Source organism: Pelmatolapia mariae, linkage group LG13 (assembly GCF_036321145.2).
Source record: "Pelmatolapia mariae isolate MD_Pm_ZW linkage group LG13, Pm_UMD_F_2, whole genome shotgun sequence".
Taxonomy (NCBI): domain Eukaryota; kingdom Metazoa; phylum Chordata; class Actinopteri; order Cichliformes; family Cichlidae; genus Pelmatolapia; species Pelmatolapia mariae.
The window spans coordinates 9,753,802-9,776,990 of record NC_086238.1 but is presented as its reverse complement, the minus strand read 5'-3'; the positions used below and the strand labels follow the sequence as shown (position 1 = coordinate 9,776,990).

Sequence of the window (23,189 nt, the reverse complement as noted above, 5' to 3'; positions counted from 1 at the left end):
GGTGAGTTCCTGCCAAGTGACGAGACTGGTGAATGCTCACTCGGTCATGGGAAAATGAAAACTCACAATTAAAGGACCATAACTTAGTTTTGCTACTAATATTATGATTTTTTTGCATGTCCCAGCTCATTGACACCAAATCACTTACACTGTATTTTACACATGCATATCTTTTCTGACATTTTCTGATTGTTTTTAAGCTGCTGTTTGTTTCCTGTGACTTCACTAGATTATGAAGTGTAACTTGCAGAAGCTTGATTGACACAGCTAATCCATCACAGCACACACAGCATTTAGTTGTCTTTAAGTTATGTTATCGGCACTTAGTGATGTGGTTGACAGCAGAGTGAAAACTCCTTCTGCGAGTATATTTGAAGACGCCACATCAGAGATTTGTGAACCACCTTTAAAAGAAAGAAAGAAAACTAGATTCACATGCGCCGTTTCATATCCATGTTTACTCACTTCCCATTTTGATTTGAATTTCTGACAGCGCAGCTTGTCAAAGCAGTGCCTTTTCAGCTTTTGACTGCAACAACGGTTTTGACAATGGTTCCTGATTGCAATTTAAGTGTCTTACAATTGTAGAGCACAGTGCAGACTGTGACAAACTCTAACTTATTTAAGAATCAATAATTTTTTCCAGTCTTTTTAAACCCAAAAGCAAACAGTTTGGAAATCAGCATAAAAACTTACACTCACCAGTCACTTCAGTAGGCACATCTGTTCAACTGCTCATTAATGCAGTTGTCTAATTAGCCAATCACATGGCAGAAACTCAATGCCTATAGGCATGTAGACATGTTTCAGATGACCTGCTGTAGTTCAAACGGAGGAGCAGAATGGGATAAAAAGGTGATTTAAGTGACTTTGACTGTGCCGTGGTTATTGGTGCCAAGCATGCTGGTCTGGATATTCCAGACACTGCTGATCTATTGGGATTTTCCACACAACCATCTCTTGGGTTTACAGAGAATGGTCCAGAAAAGAGAAAATATGCAGTGAGTGTCAGTGCTCTCGGCAAAAATGCCTTGCTGGTGTCAGAGGTCAAAGGAGAATGGCCACGCTCCGTTGAGCTGATAGGAAGGACACAGTAACTGAAATAACCACTTGTTACAACCAAGGTATGCAGAAGAGTGACGCTGAGCACACAAAACACGTCAGACCTTGAAGTAGAGGGCTTGCAGCAGCAGAAGACCACACTAAGAAGCTAAGAATAAACTGAAGCTACATATCACATGGGTTCACCAAAACTGAAAAATGGAAGATTGGAAAAAATGCCGCTTGCTCTGATGAGTTTGTGCTGCAGTATTCAGATGGTAGGGTCAGAATGTGGTGTAAACAACATGAAAGCATGGATCCATCTTGCCTTGTATCAACAGTTCATGCTGCTGCTGGTGGTATAATGGTGCAGGGCATATCTTCTTGGCACACTTTGGACTCCTTAGTACCAAATGAGGATCATTTAAATACCACAGCCTACATGAATATGCTTGCTGTCAACATTCTTCTCTACACCACAGTGTACCCATGTTTGATGGCTGCTTCCAGCAGAATAACTCACGATGTCAGAAAGCTCAAATTGCCTCAAACTGTTTCTTGAGCATCACAGTTAGTTAGTTCACTGTAGTCAAAAGGCTTCCACAGTCACCAGATCTCAATCCAGTGGAGCACATTTGGGATGTGTTGGGACAGGAGATTCACATTATGGATGTGTAGCAACTGTGCGATGTTTCATGTCAATATGTAGCAAAATCTTTGAGGAATGTTTCCAGCACCTTGTTGAATTAATGCAGTTCTGGAGGCAAAAGGGGGTCCAATCCTACTCTGGCAAAGTGTAACTAATAAAATGGCCGGTATACTGTTCTTTAACATTGGCTGGTGTTTAAAGTATACATGTTAAGTTCAATGTGAAAAAACAGAGTCTGACTGAATCAAGCTTTTCTTTTTGGTTCTTGATTCAATCAGACGTTAGGCTATGTTTTTTGTTAGGGAGATGAAGGAGCTATTTTACCACTAACAAATGATTAGTGTCTTTTTTTGTCTGTCAAAATCATTTTCAGATTTAGATTGCTCTGCTGCTTGGTTGGAGTAGTTAGACTAATGTTGAAGGAAGGAAGGCATTTAAGAATTATGATTTCAGTCTGATGACTTTCAAAGATCATTTCAGCTGATGCATTTTTGCTATTTTCATGCCCCTTTTTCTGATTCTATTTGTCTGGCTCTGGCACAGGAACAACAAAACTTCTGATTGTCTTGTATTTTTCTGTCCTGGCAGACAGTCATCAATGAGCAAAAGGCCTTTGAATAAAAACTGAAAAAAATCTGAGATGTGCGCAGCAAATGAAAGGTCTACGAAACCACAGGTATGGTCCTTTAAGATAAAGCAGTAAACCTATTTGTTAGCTCAAAGCCTCTCGAATACTCAGCTCCCAAGTCACTGAATCAGAAGCCGCTTTGATTCAGCTCATCTCGTGTGAGTCAGAAGAGTCACAAAGTAAAAGGCGAGCATGTGTGACAAGTAGATTAGTCCCCTTTATTACGCCTGCTCCCTTTCAAAATAAATATCTCAACATCTTGTTTACTTATGAATCCACAAGATGGAAATCAGGCTTGCGATAAGATAAATGGTAGATCTGGCTGTTATCTTTTGAAAGGTAATTGACCTCTGACACTTTATTGGCAGGAACCCAAGCCCATGATGGCTCCATGATTTAAATGCAAAGGCTTCTTCCAGTAAGCCTGAAAATAAATGTTTACATACTGTCGCTGCAAAGAGGTTAATTTACTCAAATAATACATTGTAGACAGTGTAGTGCATAGATCAACGGTTCATTAGTAATGCTGCCTCTGGTTTAAGATCAGAACAGCTCATATGACCTGACAAACTCATGGCTGGTTTACACTTTAAAGGCATTAAAAAAACCATCAGCGCTGCAGATTTCAGATAGCATTTCACTAAGCAAATATTAACTGGCTGGCTCTGTGCATTAATTCAGTTCACTTACAGCACCATAGCCAAAGCTCACAGTGTGCTTACACTGTATAAATCAGCCTTTCATAGGTTCACAATGGCACTATAATAACATATGCTATCCCAACACTAATGAGATAAATTATGACACATCTTCCACGCGTGCATTTATTTTTTTTATAGGTTCTTTTATTCAATTAAACAGGCCAACTGCTAACACAATAAGTCTGTTGTTTTTGTAGTCATCTCAGTTTTCTAAAGTGGTGCTTTCAACTATTTTTTTTTGTCTGAAAGTAAGTGTTTATTTCACAGTATACAACTGACATGGACTAGACCTCATATTTGGACAGGCTTTTCATGTTTAGCTACATTCTGTGGACAGAAGTATTGAGCCACACCTCTTAATCTGTAATTCAGGTGTTTTCAGCCTCAGTCTGGCTTTACAGACTTTTGTGAAAGAATGGTTTGTTCCAAACAGCTCACTGAATTCCAGCATGGTCCTGAAATAGGATGCCACTGTTGCAACATGTCAGTTTGTGAAATTTCCTCTCTATATTCCACAATGAGCTGTAAGTGGTTTTACTGCAACGTGGAAGCATTTAGGAACCACAGCAGGTCAGACGTGTAAGGTTTACAGAGCCGAGTGCTGAGTGCATAAAAGTCCCCAACACACTGCTGACGTAATAAACCAGCTCTAAACCTTCTTTGGCATTAACATCGGCACATAAACTGTGCACTGGGAGCTTCATGGCATGTCGAACACCTCCTATCGGTGATCTCTGTAGGTGACCCGGTATTTTTGTTTATATAGTTTTGTTTACATCGTGGGCCACACCCACTTTTATCTTAAGTGGACTGGACCAGTAAAACTCCTCTTTCTGTCAGTGTAAAAAAGTTTAACTACCCATTTAATCCTGGAGATATTTTAATATAAGCCAAAGACGGGCTTTTTTTTTTTTACATGATTAAAAATGCTGCTAATATTTTGGATTTTCTTCTATAGTAGATGGTGAAAAAACAGGAACTTTCTGTTATTTAATTGTTTGTCTGTTGCTTATTTACTTTGGTATTGTATAAATTGCTAAGTGGGGAGGTCTGGATCAGAAGGGATAGCTATAAAATATAAATAGATTCTCTCTTTCACATTTTCCAAAGATGTTCATTTGGCAGACTGGAAACTTTAGCAGGCCGATTCTGGCCCCCGGGCTTTATGTTTGACACCCCTGATATAGTCTATGTTGGTGACGTGGCTCTAGTTGTAGCAGTGATGGTCAGTTGGTAAAACGCTTTGGTATATACTGACCTATTTTAGCATCTATGGGACAGAGTTCCCAGACATTTTCCACTGACATTCATGTTCCTCAGAAAACTACTGACTTTGGTGATGGTTTTTTCTCACAAGTGCTTTTACAGCTGCTGAATGGACTGTGCACAAACTGACTTCTCTTTTAATGATCCTGTGATTTTTATTATCATTTCTGCTCGCGTAACATTCTGGCAAAAGTTTCAGCTTCCAAACACTTGTGTGTTTATGACCAGCTGCCTGCAATGCTGATGCCACTCCCATCAGCCTCACCTGTACTTTGTGCTTAGTACAGGTAACGGCGCAACACAAGAAAACTAGGTGTTAAATGTAGTAAACATAACCATCTGCGTGTTACCACAGTTTTTGTGAGCACGTTGGCGTTGGGGTACAGCTCAAAGCACAGCTGCATGACTGTAGACAGTCTATTTTCAACACCACATGTAAGCATATTGCTTGTTAAATTAAAGCAGAGCCCACGTTTGTGTCTGAACCTTTTAAGATGAATTCTCTCCACAGAATCTTCTCAGTGTCCTCCCTGTGTTTCTGTAATGCAGCAGCCTTGAAAAGCTGCTTTATACCGATGACAGGCAAGGTCGGGGCTAGTGAAACAGGACAGAGTGTGTGTGTGTGTGTGTGTGTGTGTGTGGGGGGGGGGGGGGGGGGGGCAAAAGGAGAAGGGGGAGAGAGAGAAAGTATATGGCACTGCAGCTCTGATGGTGTACCACCCACTACTGAGCTGCAGCTACAAATCAGACAAACTCTAGTCGCTGCTGGCGATACGCCATGACACTGATCACTGGCACACGGAACACTGTCAGAACCATCTTGATGGGTAATTAGGGATACTCTGTCATTTTTGGTATCACTTAGCTGCAGTGCTTATGTAGTGTAGAATGTGTATGGTGTGTATGTGAAATCTGAGCCTGCGAGGCTGTTAGAGGAGATGCTTCAAGGATACCGTAAAAGTAAATTTTACACCGTGTAGCCTTAGCTGGGCGGTGGACTGAAGGATCTTGGCTGATCCCTTAAAGACAGTCCAAAGCTGTAAACTCTAACTGACTCGTGTGTGTTGGTGTGTGTTTGTGTGTGTGCAGCTTTACATGCACAAACACACACACACGGGGCTGTGTGTAACCTTGTGTTTGTTTTAAAGGGTAGCAGCAGTGTTACGGTTCTTTGTGAGTGTCGCTGATGCACATCGTGTCCTGCGTGACTTTGACCAGGCCAGCCTTCAGCTTTACAGAGCGAGCCAGATAGACAGATTTTTCTTCAAACAGTGCTGCATATACAAGTTCAGACACGTTGTTGAATGTAAATGAACGGTGCAAATAATTTATTGCTTATATTTAACTGAAAGCAGCACGGAGACAACATATATCAAACACTGAGATTCAGAAGCTGTACTGCTTTTCAAAAAACATATGCTCACTTTACAGTGTAACTAGTATCAAATTCAAGCTATAAAATTTGTGTAGGGCTATAAAAAGCCTGGTGAAACATCTAACAACTAATTAGGGTTACATAGTAACAAGATTATGTTAAAAAAGGCAGAGAGGCTTTCAGAAGTAAGAATGGGGATAGGTTTATCACTCTATATGTGGTGTGATAGGTAAACAATAATTAAAAAAATGTCTCAGCATAAGATTGCACCAAATTCTGGGATTCATATACAATCTAAAGAAATCACCGCACACAAAAAAGAACAATTCCAAAATAAATTGAGAAGAAATGCATTGAAGAGACGCTGTGGTGGAAACCACTGCATGGTCTCAGGATCAGGATGGAGGGAGGCAAAGTGGAAAAGTGCCATGTGGCATTACCAATTAAATTATACATTCTTTTCCTTTTTAGGAAACATAGACAGTAAATCCTCTGAGTTAAAGCAAAGGGGTAGCTTGTAGTGCCGGGTGGCATAGTGGCGAACGGATAAAACATCCACATGGGCTTTTCAAGTGGCTTAAATGGACTATATTATTGTCTACCGGTAGCAGTAAAAAGCACGAGAGTGGGTCTGTAGTAACTGTGAACCCTTCTCACTCATAGTTCTAATCGCACGACTCATATGGTTGGCGTATTGGTGAACACGATCACAAGTTTAGCTATCAGAATTGGCACACAGCTACATTAAAGCTCCCAAAGGTTCTTATCCACATCAGATGTTATGATGTCATCACGTTACCTGGCAGCCACCTACCAATGGGCTAAAATGACCTACTGGTAGTGTTAATCCACATATAACTCCTAATTAAGCATTGTGTCATTTTAATTTCACAACTGTAACATCTGATTTATATCAAAAAAATTCTGTTTTGATTTCATCCCATTGCCTAGCAACCACTTAACAAGGATTAAAATCACAGACCGAGCAGTACGGTAGCACGGGCGTTAACAATCCACAGTTAGCTCTCTTCACCTCTCAGTGACGCTCCCAGTAATTTGTGAAACATAAAATAATTTACCAGTAATTACGGCGCTTACGAGCATGCTGGGAAATGACGCTAACTAGCCAGGTAGCATAACAGTTCGCTAACAGCTGGGAGAGGAGCTGTTGCTGAGAACAGTGCAGACAGATGGAGGATGAAGAAGAGAGAGCGGAGATGCACCGAGATAACTCAAGACCAAGACAGGAGTTGTGTCTGCTTTTTGGAAGTTTTTAACTTTAAATCATTTCTGCTCTGCTGCTTGTGTGCTGGTCTTTGACTGTGGGTGGGGCTCAGGCAGCTCCTCCACACACACACACACACACACACACACACACACAAACACACAAAGAGGGAGCCAGGTGAGGCACAGATATGCTAATGAGCCATATGTTGACTTTGTTTGAAAACAGCAGGCCTGCTAAACCGACGCTACATCTGGTAAAAGCATGAAAAGCAGCCTTCTAAGCACCGACTCCACGTGCCACTCATGTGCCAAATATTTGATTTTTGTCAACAAAGCCTAAAAGTAGATAATTTATTGTTTTTGGTCATGTGGTTTATTTGTGTTGCTCCTTTTTGATAATGACTTGTATTTCATGTACTTCTGTGAGACAACTAGCTCATGTTACAGATATAATATTAATAGCAGTAACATGTGATATACTGTGAAAATCTTCAAAATACCACAGCCATGCTATATTTCAGTTCTTTTAGCTAGACAAAGCCGCGTTCTTCACATATCACAACAGCGTGACTGCACAGTAAAAGAGTGCAGATGCTGACCTGCCTGCACTTCAGCGGACTTTTTGTGTTGCATTATGAAATGAAAAATATGAAAAAGCAGGCCCACTAATGCAGCTGAAATAGGTTTCCTCAAATTCCAAATGCTTGTGAATATTATTAAAAGACAAGTTGATGCAACAGAGGGGTAAACATAGCCCTTTTCCAACTACTTTGAGGTGTTGCATCATATTAAAAAAATAGAAAGAAAGCATTTCTTAGATTCAGCATTTGATCTGTTGTCTCTGTAAGAAAATAAAAACACTGGCTATTTTTGTTTTCTTTTTCTCCCCCCCGTGATTTAAACATTTAAAATTTGCACATTAACCCTCATCACTCAAAAGAAGACCTCTGCGAAAATGCCTACTTTTACACTTAAGCTGTGAACAATTTTCTAATTTGTGCTGTGATTATCCTAATTTGAGCAAGTGAAAATGAGAGAAACTGAGAGCATATTGTGTGCCCTTTGATTAAGTGGGATGTTTGAATGTGGGTCTTCCACCTTCAAGAGATATTTGATACTTGAGGGGTTGAAGTGTTTTTGATGGAAACTCCATTAATGATTGATAACAGGAGGAGAGCGGTTATCTCCCTACTCCAGTACCATCAATTATTAAACGCTCTTTCCTAGCATTTTTTTTGGTGGCACATAAAATATAAGTCACCATCTTGAAATCTTTAGTTATGATATCTGTCAAAGAGATTAGGGCTTTGCGTTGATTTCTTAAAACTCTCTTCTTTTGTGGTTTGAATAGCGTGCGTTTCAGATGCTTGCAAGAAAAGCAGCAATTGGCAAAGTTTCTAGCGTTTTGCTACATCGGATACTAAGTTTTTCATTGACAGTTTTTCTGTTTAATGTTGTATTAATCAAATGAAACCAAATCCATCCATTTTCTTCTCCTTCTTCAATTCAGGCATGCTGGGAGGGCCTATTCCAGTTGTCACAGGGTGAGAAGCAGGGTACACCCTTGACAGGTTGCCAATCTATCCCAGGGCTTGAAACCAAATCTAGAGCTAAAATTGCTTTGCTAAGTTTAGATCTTACATTTCGATACAACACAGAAACTGATGCAGACCAAAGAGTTTGTGCCAAGTGAACTTAACGTAACCTTTACCTGTTCATCCTTACTGTAGTCTCCGGTCCAGCTGGCTCTGTGCTAAAGCACTGCTGCTCTTCTGCATATCAGAGCGTTATTTTGAGATGGTCGTGTGTCATGCAACATCCAAATTTAAACCTGGAATGACTCAGTCTGTGTGTATGCTGAGAATCTCACGCACAGACGCCACATGTCGAGTATGATGTTGAAGGACTGAGTGGATGGCTGAAGTGATGCTGGAGATTTGTGTCAGCCAGTGTGTGAGTGCGTGTCAGCGCCGCGGTAAAAAGTTCTCCGTTAGGCCAGCGCTGATTTGAGCCGCATCGAGACGAGCTGACAGGCCTGCAGGCTTCTCTGTGTCATCACCGAGGTTCCCATCAGTCCTTGCAGAGGGAATTCTCTCAGAAGCCATCGTTGTACTTAGACACGGGAGACCTGATTAAGTCTTTATACTGCATGTGGCAGCCATAGAGCGGCTCGTCAGCCCACTTTCCTCAAAGTGCTCCAAGGCCGCTTCGAGGCACGCGAGAGTAGATGTTTTCACGGGGCTTCAAGTGGTTGTGGAGCCTTTCTCAAGCCAAGGTAATGATTATTGGCTCACATACATGCAGAGAATGCCTGGAAGCGCTTCTGCTGAACGCTGCTCTGTTTCTTTGCGTCATGAGTGACACCCTCATTTACTGGTGTCAATATTCGAGTTATTCATTGACTACAAATGGAGCCCCGCAGCACTGCGTCTGCATTTCTTTGTTGTTCTTTTGGTCTTTTTACTAACAACAGCACCTCAGTCTCTTAAGGTGAGCTCAGGGAAATGATACTGTAGATATGAAATAAACATTAAGATGTCGGGATTTTTAAAAGATAGCAAAGAACAGTTGCAGCAAATGAAAAGAAAGAACAATAAAGCGATAGCTGTTCTTATCTGGACGCTAATCGGCGTGTCTCATCATAGCAGCGAGGCACCGTGTACTGCCCGTCTTATGTCAACAGTGTTGTATTTACATAAGCTGTTTCCCGTCGGCCGCGGCTTCTGTCCTGAGAGCACCAGGCGCTGCAACAGTGAGGGAGTGTGATTAGATTTACAGATGGAGAGTAATGGGAAGAGAGTTAATAGCACAAAGGCATAAATCACAAAGAAGAGGCTGGAAGCATTGTGCTTGACCTTTTGAATGGTGATAATGATGCCGGAGACAGATACGCGCCTACCGGGGGCTGCAAAACCAGCACGCTTGAGTTTAGAGAACGCTGTCGTAAATGCAAAGTGGGCACGTGTGCGGGGTTAATAGGTGGGCTGGTCAACCTTGTAGCGTATTCAGATGACAGTGACAGCATGTATGAAGCTGTCAGAGCATTACATGTTAGAAAGTTTTCCACATACACAAACACACGAGCACACACAGGCATGAGCTGATACCTGGCTCTCAGGCTCTTTCTTTATGCGGGAAGTGAAACCTGTCCGCCTGTCTGTCTGCATGCTCATCTCCCCGTCTGTCCCTGCACCGCAGAGCATCAGCGGGGTTATTAGAATAGCCCTATGGCTGTCACTGATAAGGCCTGTATGGGTGCTGCCACTGACAGCGCTGCCTGCCTGCGTGGCAAACACAAGTGGCCTGGCTGGGGGATTACTGCCTGCTGCCATTTCTGCTGATGCCTTTCTTTATGTTATCCTCTCCAGTCAGATGTGCTGCATTTGAATAACTTGGCTGATGTTGTAGAAATGGAACTCCTTGAAATCTCCACCTGCATACAAATGAAGGTGCACGAAGAAAAAAAAAATGCTTGCACATTCACATATTTAGCGCTTGTTAGCTTATTAGTCTCGGTGTCTCCATCTTTTCTTTCCTTCTCCCACTGACCATAACTGGTTATTTACAAGCTCCACTCAGAGGAGTGATGCTGAAGGGTTAGGAGGCTCACTAATCCACTCTGCTGCTGTCATTAGAGAAGCAAACAGACTATTACCACCTCCTCCTCCTCTTTCTGCTCATCATAAGCGCGCCCGAACCACACAAACATATGCTTGCATGTGCACGCTCACACGCAGCTGTGATGGAGAGTGCCTCTTGTTTCTTTAGCGCTGCTGAGTGGAGCCCTGCTTTGGTAATTGATCCTGTTTGGTACATGGGGAGGAAGGGGAGAGAGCGAGAGAGAGTGAGCGCGAGAGGGAGGGAGGCCCTAAGTGTTGTCAGTTTGCTGCATTAATTTTTCAACTGTGGCCAGTGAGGCTGGAGAAGCGAGGAGGGGCCCTCGATGCAGAGCTCACTGAGAGGAAACATACTGTACCTAATGCTGCCTACACTTGTAAAGCAGTTTATCGGTGCTCATTCTAAAATAAGTTCCTTTCTGCGAGACGCAGTTATGATTCAGCCGATTTGTCTACTCGCTCCCAGCCTCCTGCTGATGACAGATTTGTTTTCCTCTGTCTCCCTTTCTTCCGTGGCTCATAAATAGCCTTCTGGTGGTTGTGTGACTTGTGTGCCTCTTTGACTGGATGTTTGTGCCTTCTCATGCTGTACAGTATGTGCAGCTGATAATAGGCAGGCCTCACTCTGTGCTTTTTGATCCCAGCTCTGGGCTCTGGTCCCGATGATGTCATCAATCCAGCTGAGAGGAAGCACACTCATTCGGGTTTTTGCCTGCCACTCTGTGTGGTGTTAAATAGCCATTATTACTTCTGTTATTCACAGCTCTTCCTCATGTGCTGTGTTAAAATACCCCGATGTTATCACAATGCCGGTCAGCGACTGGAAAGAATCCCGCTGAATGATTTTAATGTCCGTCAGAGCCACATTAGCGAACACTTCCATGAGTCATTAAGAGGTGCTCACAGCCACACAGGACGTCACTGCTGACATTTGTTGCAGATATGAGTCATAATTTCTTGCTTTTATTTAATACTTCCTAATTAATTTGACGTGGTGCATTCGATTTGCCGTTTCTCTTTTGGGTCTTCTGCGTAGATGCAGCGGCTCACGGCTGCTTGCAGATGTCATGCACTGGATCTAAAAATGCTTTGTGATGATGCAGTAAACACTCTGTGGGAGAGAGTTGCCTGGAGGCTGCACAGGAGTGAAGTCATGTTCGCTGGAGTTACAGCGCCCAAGTCCTTCATTGTCAGAACGGGTTGTGTGCAGAGGACAAATCAGCCCTCTTAACTTTACTTGGCACGCGCCATGAGTGGATGGACCTAAGATAATGACGTTTGTAACAGATTTTGGTGGACTCAATCTAGCATATTCTGCAAATATCTGCAATCAAAAAAAAATGGTATAAAGACATTTAAAACGCTTCTCAAGTAATTAAGTGACTCAGGGACTGACATTTGCCAGCATTCAGTTCATTGTAAAGTTCAGGTGGATTCTAAAATATCACAGACAGTACATGGCTCCTAGCCCCAGTTTAGTTGTACTTTGGTTTGTAGTCTTCGAGACTAAAGGAGACAACCCCTAAAGCTTCCTTTCCAATAGCGCATCTACATGCATGCATGATCAGATATAAAACAAATGGCATCTAGCAGTCAGGGCATTCAATTTTTTTAACTGAGAGGTGTGTCAGTGGATCCACTGGGCAACTGGCTTTATTTAACCTCAAAGTAACCATCACAGAAGGGGGTCCCAATCAGTGGGTCAGAACTGGAAAAATGGACGGGAGTTACAGGATAGCTTGCGATATATCCCCATGAAAACTAAAGCTACGTCCACACTGGAAGTGACCTGCTCGCTTGTGGAGATTCCAGTTTCTGTTTGCCTACGTGAGTCTCTAATGTATTTACGTCCAAGTCATCTGTCAATAAATGCTATCCTCTCATTGGTAGATGCTCCAGTCGCTTGCCTGGAAGTTATTTCACCTGTAGTCACTTGAAGTTGACAAATATCATTCACGTCCTGTGGTCTCCGGTTTCCACGTTGCTCCCAGCTTAAGCAAATCTGCAATCTCAATACATTACAATACACTAATTTCTTGTAGTTTATGATCTGTCTAACTGAAGAAAAACAAATTATGTATTCACTGAACTGTGGTGTTAGTGTTTGCGTATGATATCATTCAGTTTTAATAATTACGTTTTTTTGCTTTTCTTTGCTTTCCCCCATGAGGTTCTTTGTTTTTCCACCAGAACTAACTTCACTTTTTTTTTTTTTTTTAATTATAGTGACTTCATAGCATAGTGGTTAACAGGCTTATCATACTTATAAAAGATCCCTGGTTTGAGACCAGGAAGAGACACAAACTGGTTCCAAGCCTGGATAAATGTGAGGTGTAAAATCTGTGCCAAATCAAACATGCAGTGACCCATTGGAAATAAGGGAGCAGAAAAAAAGTACCAGTATTATTTCTGTTGGACTTTTATTGTGAAGAGGACTGGAAAGAGTAGTTCAGTGTTTTGTCGCATAAAAACAAAACAATGTGGCAACAAAGTAAAGGTTGATTTTATTTTATTAGCTGCATTAGGTTGATTTCTGCCTCTACAAGAAGCCATGAAGTAGTGAGTGTTTCCACATTGATATGTGTGGAAGCGTGAGCATATATCGGTATATCACAGCCATATTAAGGGTGTCTGTACCTCAGGAGTTTGGTGGTTCGATCCCTGACTGCTCCGTATCGTTGGGCAGAACCCCAAGTTGCTTTCTAGTGTGTTCATCTGAGTGTGAGGCATTTGGTATAAAGTACTTGAGTTGAAAAGTGCTACGCAACAACCAGAGCAATATTTTGTCCCAAACCTGGTTAGCAACGACCGTATCCTTCAGGCTTGAGAAGCTTTGATTTCTACCTCAGCACTATGACACAATCAAATATAAAAGTATACACTTTGAAGCATTTAAGTCTGTTTTCTTAGGCAAAAAAAGTTGGTTCATGTGGAGGAAATGAATAACTATTTAATCTCAACTTGACAACTTGACAAGGCAGGCCCAGGTCTGGTCGCACAGGTGAGGCTTCTATCTCAGCCCTGCTGTGTTTTGTCCCCTTCCGACAGGTGTGTTTTCTCTCTCAGGTTTGATTCTCCTTCGCCACGCTCCCCTCCTATCCTCTTACCCTCCTGCCAGCTTAGCTAGCCAGGACAGGCCTTATTCCACTCCAAAACCATGATTGCATTCTTGAGCTATTCCACCCCCTCCTTCAGAACAAGAGCCCTCCGCATCTCTCTCCCTTTCAAGTACAGGCTGCCGGGCGCATTTCCCCTTTGAAGATGTAATCTTGGAAATCACAGAGACATCTCCGGGATTATCTTAAATGTCTTCAGTATGTCAACAGCCTAGCCTCTGTTGCAGAGCAGCTCTGGCCGTTTAAAGGGTCGGCTGTGATGACAGCCAAGGAAAATGCCGCACCGCAGAGGTAATCACAGGGTCAGCTCGGTTGATTCCATTCAGGGCCAAATTCCCACTGCTAAAACTGGATGTTAACTGACACAATGAAATGGCGTATTTCCCCATGCGGCAAAGCTGTGTTTACAGTGGAAGGTAATAGAAAGCAAGTGGCGCGCTCCGTAACGGATGATGTCGGTAGGGGAGGTTCGTTTATGTCACGGCATTTTCCGAAATGTTATGACAATCCAAAGGGTGCAACATCTTAACTAGGCGTACACAATAAGACGAGAAGCTTCAATGAGTAGTCACGAGAGGGAAAGTTAGTGTACACCAAATTAAAGGCACATAAGTGGGCGCTCTTTGAAAGGGATCTCGACTTTGTAATCATATCAGATGTTATCAGGGGGGAGATTTTAGGAAGGGTAAGTGCTTGGAAACTAAATCAGAGAGAGGCCGCCTAGGGAACACGTTGTTATCATAATTACCTGCTGAGCAGTGACTGCAGAACCGGTGTTGATGTTGACGCCGAGCTGGCCTCTTCTCTCTCTCCACCAAAGTTGTCTTGTGTGGGCTGCTGCCTGCCTCGACATCTCTTTGTGCTCTGTTCTCTGTCTGTTTTCTTTCTTTCTTGTTTTCTCTCCTTTTTTTTCAGCCAGTAACACCGACTGCAGGCCAGAAACTCAGATATTGTTTTGGTGAGATCGGGCTCGTAGATTGAGGACGGACTTGCGTCAGCGAGTGCGTGCGGGTGCTGGCAGGCTTTGGGGTCGCTCCCGGGAGTTGAGGCAAAACCGGAGACCTTTCAAACAACAGACGGCTACTGCCGGTGCGCAAGGCCTGCCTGCGTGGGGCTTTTCTCCCCCCCCCCCTCCTCTTTTATTACAAATGATCTGTTTGAATGAAATACAGCCCTGGCTCCCTTACTGTTGGCATTTAAACAGGAGGAAATAACAGATGATGATATCAGAGCGGGAGACGGTGAAAGCGTGGGACAGGCCACTCAAAAGAGGAGAAACACTTGACCTGTTTGTTTTGGGAAAATGGTATTCCTCTGCTAATTTCCTCCTGATAAGTGTCTGACAGCTCGTAGTAAAGTGTTTTATCTTGGCTAGAGGAAAATGGCTTCTCTCGCTCATGGCGTCAATCGATTTTCAGAGCCTCTGCTCCTGCTTTAAATTGCAGTCGGTGGTTTTTTTTAAAGTTCTTCTATTTGCATAGAGGTAATCAATTACATATATTAGCCTGCTGCTTTTAGCTTAAGATGGACTTTCTCCTTCCTGCCTTCCTTCCTTCCTTGGATTCCTCCCATTTCTTTCTCCTTACCTCTCCAGACACTGCTGCAAATTCTCGCTCTTTCCTCTTCCAACTAACATAATTGACTGCTGTTTGCTGTGCTGGGGGCATTGATTTTTACTGCTCTGCCTCTCTCTCTGGTTTAACAGTTGATGAGTTGTGTTAAGACACCCAGGGACAGCCCTGGCTGTTTTAAGGAAGATGAGGTTTGCTTTTAAAGCTCTGCTGCTTTTTTATTTCGATGCATAGCATATGTGTGCGTACTTGTGCACATGCTTCTGTATGAACGCGTCTGTATGAGCTGAACTGTACGAGCGGCCACTTGAGGCGAGGATTCCCCTCCAGGAAGCCAAAGTAAATGTGGTGGTGTTAAAGGCTTTTAAAAGGCAAACTTAGGCTTTGTCATCTTCAGAAACTGAATCACTTTTAAGAATAGAGAAAATGTATTCGTGTCTCCGTAAATGACCACCCGATCAACTGATACAGTTACCAGGACTGAAGCATTAACCGAGTGAAAACAGGAGACGGCTGACTCGAGCGGAGACAGGACAGAGTTTAGATTCAAAGGTGACAAGAATTTGTAGTCGCTCAAAGGCACCTACAACCTCCCTCACCCCAGCCCCTGACATCCCACACACACGCACACTCAGAAGTCATGGATACAGACACAAACCTCATTTAACGCGATTAGTCTCTTTGAGGATTTTACCGCAGCCTCTTATATCCTGGATGAAAGAGTTCACACTTCTGACAGGGAAGGAAAAAAAGCAGGAGTCTGCAGAAGCTACTCAGCTTTTCACTGCAATATTCACCGCGTTATTAAAGAACACATTGCTATGTGCTGTGTTGCTCTCAACACCATCTGTAGTGTGCTGCTCAAGTGGTAGCAATTTTCTCGCAGTCTTGTGTCTCTCGTGCAGTATTTCAAGTGAAATTCGATTGCAGATCTCCATGTTCTAGTGCATTGGGTTTCTTATAAACGTTTGCATTCTTCACTGATTGCTCCCTGGCAGTTTTCAATGCGCAGAAATGCACTGCCATCTCAGTGTTTAGCTCTCTCTTGCACTCTTTTGGATGTGAAGGCTAATGTCGTTTTCAGAATATGAGAGAAAAAAAAAAGAGAAAAACCTGGTGTTGCTCGCTAAAGTAGAATCAGACCTAACATCTACTGCAATAAAACAAGCTTGCTGTTGTTTGTTTGCTTGTTTTTTATTCAACAAGCGAAGCGAAACACGTATTTCTTTCACGGCTGCCGAATTATGTCAGCTCGGAAAAAACAAAAAAAGGCGACGCAGTGAATTAAATCAATGTGAAACCAGCTCAGTAATGATGTAGTTGCTGCATTTTTAAAACTAAATGTATGGCTAGCTTAACTCTCTCATAAACCCATCACCTTTAAACACTGGTGCATGTTATAGCTGGGTAATAGCAACCTAATAGGCTTACCTGTCAGCACCGCGTGCTACGTAGACCCCTGTAAATCATATTTCTCGAACACCTGCTCGCCTCCCTGCGTATTTATGGCTTTCTTCTCTGCCCTGTCCTCTTCTTTTTTGGACTCTGTCCAAAATCAGCACCCCCCCCCCCCCCCCCCCCCCCCACACCCCCAGCCCATCCCCTTCTCACATTATAGTCTTCAGTATGTTCCCTTCCCATCATGGAATAAATGAACGAGCAGGTGCCGTGATGTATGAGGTGCCTGCCATCGCATCACATGGATTCTGTGCCTTTATTGATGGGAATAGTAAAGAGAGACAGGAAATATGGATGGTAGTGACCACTGCTTTTCCAACCATATGTCTGTTGTTCTCTCAATATTAGTATCAGCGATTTTAGGTGTTGTCTTTTTTACATGGTGTTATCTTTTATGCATTTCAGTCATTTTATTCCTTTTATTATAGCTTCAGCTAACATCTGCTGCCAGGACAAAGAGTGCTGATTTTTGCTGATTGAAGCAAAACTACTGTTTTCAAACCTTTGCAAAATATGGACACTAACAAAAGTGATCTAAGAGAAATCAATCAACCATACACTTCTGGATCCCCAGACTTTTAACAAGATTTTAGCTGTCCGTGTTTTGACTCTAAACTGCAGTTTTTAGACGTACTCTACTTCTTGACCAGATAGCATGTGAAGAAACACTGGAAGAAGTAGGGGAATTGTGTATCTTCCTGGGGGACTATTATTGTCAGTTATTATAAACTTTATTGCAGTAATGTTGCAGGACCCCAAAACGATTTAGTCTGTTAGCTTTTTATACTAAGCAACATTTGCTGTTTTACACCAAACACAGACTACAGCTGAGGCTGGCGGGGATGTGATTAGTTTCAAAGTTATTTGGCCATAAATCAAAGTGTATGACAAAGTTAGTTTTGCATTTGGACATCAGTGGTCAAGGGTAGGGGCTACCGTAGTACTCCATTTTAATCATCACAGCTTCTGTGGTGATGAAATTTGTACCAATCACAGAGGCAGAAAGGAAAAGTTCTGATAGGCTAATCTCAAAACCCGTGTAAATGTGTGTGTTCTGGGCCTACGCTGGATTTGTATCGGCCTGTAAAGGGCGCAGTGAAGCAGTGAGGAGAGACTAAGAGAGGTGTATTAAGGCAGTGAATCTCGATGCTCTGTGTGTAATGGATTCAGAATGAGGGCTGACCAAGCAGCAGGCTGCTGATAACCTTTAGGAAGGACATTGTTCCTGTGCAGCAGGGGTGGGGGTGGTGGGGTCGCGTGGATGGGGGTGGTGGGGGGTTTACACAGGACTGCTGCTGCAGTATATACGCACGGTAGTGTGATTGGTGGTGCAGCTGTTTATTGGTTCATTGGCTCTCCGGCAGGGTTAGGAGGTAGAGTAAATGGGGCAGTATAGCAAACTCCCTCATGGCTTCCCGCGTACATTTTTCAACTCCGGGGTGCATTTTTTTTGTTTTCTGTGATACATTTGTCCTCTGTCTGAACCAGGCTCTCACTGGCTTTCCATTAAAAGAAATTTAACAGCCTTCTTCTTCTGTCTCGCTTTCCCTTCAGATCGCCACTTAAGGAGAGGTCAGCGAGGGACCCTGCGTGAGGAATACATGACGGGCGGGGCGGGGGAGGGGGTGGCGACCACAGCGGCACTACCACCGAGGTCAAGGTTCACGCAGGTAAACGGATCTTTCTCTCATTCTGCCTCTCATCGATTGTGCACATTGGTTGAATCAATCCTGGCTCCTTTTTTTTCCTGACTTGGAGCCGACTTGGCATGCAGAGAAAAAGTGAGGGAGTGATGTGGCTGGTTTGACTGGACGCTCCTGAGCTGGCAGCTAAGGAAGCAGTCTGCAGCTGCTGTTTATGAGGCGCTGTGCAGGCTTTGCTTTAAAATAAAATCCCCACCATGATGCTTGTGGCCAGTGTCAAAATGAGAAATCATTAAAAAAACATGCTATGATTCAAGAACCTTTGATTTCCAAAAAAAAAAAAAAGTCTAGCTCGAAAGAGATTTGTAGTGACAAACAGTAATAGTAGGGCACACTGTACTTTAAAAGAGCTTACCGGGACCTTATTGTGGCTCCCATTCAAAGGTCTAGTGCACTTTTCATTGCCCTAAATCTGAAAATTTATCAGCCATTTAAAAAGTAGGTCTGTAGTGTCTGTAGTGGTCCAATATTACACTCTTTATTTGCCTCCCGTTTTCTTTTCCACCAGGGATTAAGAAAAATGACTTGGGGGGGAGGGGGGACTTTGGGAGTTGGGTGGGGGCAGTTTAGGAAGCAAATAAATAAATAAAGTGCAAGGTAATCTTCCTTAATACTATGTGTGTGTGTGTGTGTGTGTGTGTGTGTGTGTGTGTGTGTGTGTGTGTGTGTGTACGGGTTCGTACTATCCTGGTGGGGACCAAAATCTGACTTTTACTATCCTGGTGGGGACTTTCTGCACCGTGGGGACCAAAATCCAGGTCCCCTCGGGGTTGAAAGCAATTTTCACACTCAAAATGCGGTTTTACTGTCAGGGTTACAATTAGGTTATGGTTAGGTTTAGGGTAAGGGTTAGGGTTAGGCATTCATTTTTAATGGTTAGGGTTAGGGTAAGGGGCTAGGGAAAGCATTATGTCAATGGGATGTCCCCACGAGGATAGCAAACCAGACATGTGTGTGTGTGTGTGTGTGAATGCTGAGCAAAGGCTATGCTTTGGGAGCATCTGCCATGCACACAAACACTCGTGTGCACATATAGCCAGCCTGACACAAATACTGTACACACCCGACTAGCAGGGATCAGCCAAAGCGATTAGGACACGGACTTCAGAGTGCAGAAAATGACAGGTTTAACACACACACACACACACACGCCGAACATCGGCAGACTGACAAGTAATGCACAGCGAAAGAAAGAACAGAGCTTCCGAATGTGACAGCACATGACTGCAGACACATGAAAGTATAGGAAGACTAGTTTCACTGCTTCTCCCTGCGGCTGTCGTGCTGTATTCGTCTCAGCTCAAGCCCGTGGACTCATATCTGTTCTTCCTCTCTCCCTCCCTCACATTAACACATAGACTCGGCACAAACAGTTGATCAAACAACTGTGCAGTGGAGACAGAATTTGGCCAGACAGCCGGCCAGGATGAGTAATGTAGAGCCGCTTTGGCTTAATTTGTTTAGAAAGCCTATCATTGCTGCAAACACGTTACAGACTGTTGCTGTTTACTGAAGAGTATTTATCCCCGTAGCTTCTAACTGCACGCCTTTTTAACGTTAGCGGCGCACAGCGTGGCCACTGTTGAGGTCGAACAATGCGGCCGTTGTGAGGCGATGAAGCTGAGATTTAGGAGAGAGGAGGAGTGCGTTTTGTTCGCAGCGGTTAGGTGGACTCCTTCAGTGTGTGACCACACTAAAGGGGAAATTTTCTGCGTCACAGGGTTACAGCGTAGCTGCGGGGCCTGTGTACATGTGAAGAAGGAAAACAGAGCTTTTTGGAAAACAATGACATAAGCCCTTTTAGGTCTTCCAGGCCTCTCACCCATTCTGTTGTGACAGATTTATGATCCCATTCTCGGCGTTCCCTTTTTCATTCGTGTTTTATTTTTCCGCCATCCAGTGTCCTACACCCTCCTCTTTATTTTCTTGCCTTTTCTGTTTTGTCCCTTTCTTCCCATCTTCTTTTTTCTTTTGAGTGCGTATACTGTACATCGACTATATGTGAAGGGGTGAGAGAAAGGCAAGACAAAGACACAATGACAGACAGCGAGTCTAATCAAAACTATTATTCTCTAAGGAGTTTTACCTCCAGCTTAGGAGACAGCGATGATATTCAAAAGACAGGGGGGTGTTTATTTTTATCCTTGCTGGTGAGTTTCATTGTGGTTAACATCTTACGCCCTGTTTTTCACACGCACAAGCTGGCCGTTTTTGGATTTTGTGCTGCAAGAGGCATTTCACAAACAAGCAGAGGTATGAAGTGGTGAGAGTGGGAGGATAAGAGAGAACATTGTCTTCTCTTCTCCAGCTTAGGGACAGAGCAGAACAGGTTGTGTGAGGATACTTGCTATCCTTAACAATGTCTAACACAGCCTCAGGGCCACCTCTTCCTCTCTGACGGAGCTGGGAGTTGTGCAGAGTAGGAGACGCACATTCCTGAGCGTCAGATGGCCTGCTGGTACACTGTAATTGCTTTAACTTTGTCATCTTTAGACCTAATCACCACAATAACTTGGATCAATGGTTTTAATGATTTTATTTAATGGATAAAGATGATATTTGTCCCGCTTTTCATATTTATGACTCTGCCCAACTGCTTTAAACATTCATTGTGGTTTACAAACAGAATTCCTGCTTCAGCTTTGACTTTCTAACTCTTTCTGTGTTACTACTGCTCACTTTGAGTTTTAGCTCTATATTTAGATAACAGGGTTTAGATAATCTGGCTCTTCCTGGAGTTATTCTCACCTGGTCTCACTTAAATGAAATGATCTGCACTTCACTTAGAGGGCGCTCGTCAGATAGTCCTAGGCGGATCTGAGAAAATCAGATTTTGGGATGGAAAATTTGGTAGGAAAGGACGCAAATACATTTAAAAAATGCTTAGGAGATGATGAGCCACCATCTAGGGCAGTATTTGCCCTTTGGGGAAAGCATGTAAGACCTATGGTGGCTCCCTAGCTAGGCAGATCCTCTTGGCACCTGCAAAAGAGGAAGACAAACAGACACAGAGGAGGAAGGGTGGGGCGCAAACAGGTATGCAGAGCAGGCAGGCATTTATACAGGTACGACCAGATAGGAAGTGCACAAAGTATTGAACTTCTGAACTTCCAAACAAAAAACAAACGTAAGCTCGACACCTGCTTCTAAACACACAAGGCCAACATTTTATTTTAGTTTAGTTTAGTCAGCCACACTCTTGGTTGAAATGAAACAATACAGCTGTCGTTTCACTTTACCTTTAAAACACCAGCATTCTGCTAACGTATCATTCTCAACAGTCACTATGAAACAGGAAGCTCTCAGGGTGGGATTTCTGCCGTTTTGAAATTCCGTTGCTAGCTCATGTGGACGGCTGAGCTCACGCCATGACGAGGCCTCTGTTGTCAGTTCACAAGAATTGCTACTCCTTGCACAGGATTCAGTCAAACTTACAAGTGTAACCACTCACAGTAATTAGTCATTACCGAAACTGTGCTCAAGTTCAGCGTCATATTTGTTGTTTTACTGGCACTTTTCCATTTTCAACTCACTTTATTGATCACAACCTACCTAATTATAGACATACAACGTAAAAACCTGAACCACTAACCACAAACACTGTTGAGTGTCAAGGTGTGTCAAACAAAGAGGTCGGTCGACAAAGAGCAGTAAATAGTAAAACTCATTAAAAAACCCCAAAGAAAATAAATAGATTGAGAAAGAAATGTGTCTAAAATGAGCAATCATTAAAATAAGTCAAACTAAATAACCCCTGTCAAGAGTTAAGCGATCTAATAGCTGAGTGAATGAGAGATTTAAGTATCTATTTGTTCTGCACTGAGAGCGACTTCCTTAGCTCGGATCACAAAACATGATCAGGATGATTAATAATGTTTTTTGCCTTCTTTATCACCTGATTCCTCCTGTAGTGTCCGTCAAATTATAGTGAAACCTGCACACAGTAATCACCTAATGGGTCTGCACCACACTGTGCTCAAGGTCAAGGTCAAGGGTACATTGCCGTAGTAGTAGCAGCCGCGTGAGCTACTACATTGCTGAAGTTCTCGTTTTCGTGAGATCGCTGTTCTGCCCCATTTCAGTAATTACAAACCCAAGAAGAAGGAAAAGCAGACCGAAGCTTTAAGAAGCACAAATTTGCTGCAGATATCTCCAAAAGCTGATATAAATTGAAATGACATCACTCTGGCGGTGGGCCGCCATCTTTGTGTGCCTGTCGGTCCATTATGTTATCCATCACTGGGTCTCTCTGTCTGGTATTGTCAATTACCCAGAGGAAAACAACATTAGAGGCCTGAATGGGACACGGAGCTGTGGCAGGCCTGACATGGCTGTGTTATATGATTACACAACCTGTTGGCTGTCGCCTGTCAAGTGTCTCCTGACTCTGATGAATGGCTGTAATATGCCGCGCATCACAACACGCCACGCCACGCACTCATTAATGGCTTCTCATAATGGCCAGGACGTTCCTGCGATGCTGCAGAAGGGTTCACAACGAGAGAGAGAGAGAAGGTGAGAGCGAGGAATACTCCCAACGCTGTACCGACAAACAAAAGATACACGGTGTCCTCATTTAAACGGCAAGACGCCAACATCACAGTCACATGTAACTGCATAAATGAACGAATGCTGACAGAAATAAAGTAAGGGGGGGGGGAATAAACACACACGCACACTGGGAGATGTAAGAATTATTATTTTTGAGTGTGACACATATGTTTCTCAATTAGATACATTCTAGTCAATCTGTGGCCTATTTGCATAGATTATCAGTAATGTGAGCAACGCGGCGTGCTCACCAGCATGTGGGAGCGTCACAATAGAGACGCTCGAA

The 23,189-nt window shown here is 43.2% G+C and overlaps 1 protein-coding gene across 4 annotated transcripts in view; it reads left to right on the top strand.

Moving 5' to 3' along the window:
* zmiz1a (zinc finger, MIZ-type containing 1a) overlaps window positions 1-23,189 on the top strand; it is a 108,413-nt gene that overhangs the window by 10,038 nt on the left and 75,186 nt on the right. For all 4 annotated transcript variants that reach the window (XM_063491218.1, XM_063491220.1, XM_063491217.1 and 1 more), the window contains exon 2: window positions 18,204-18,319. The gene's annotated coding sequence lies outside the window, so the exon portion shown is untranslated. The remainder of the gene's footprint in view (window positions 1-18,203; window positions 18,320-23,189) is intronic.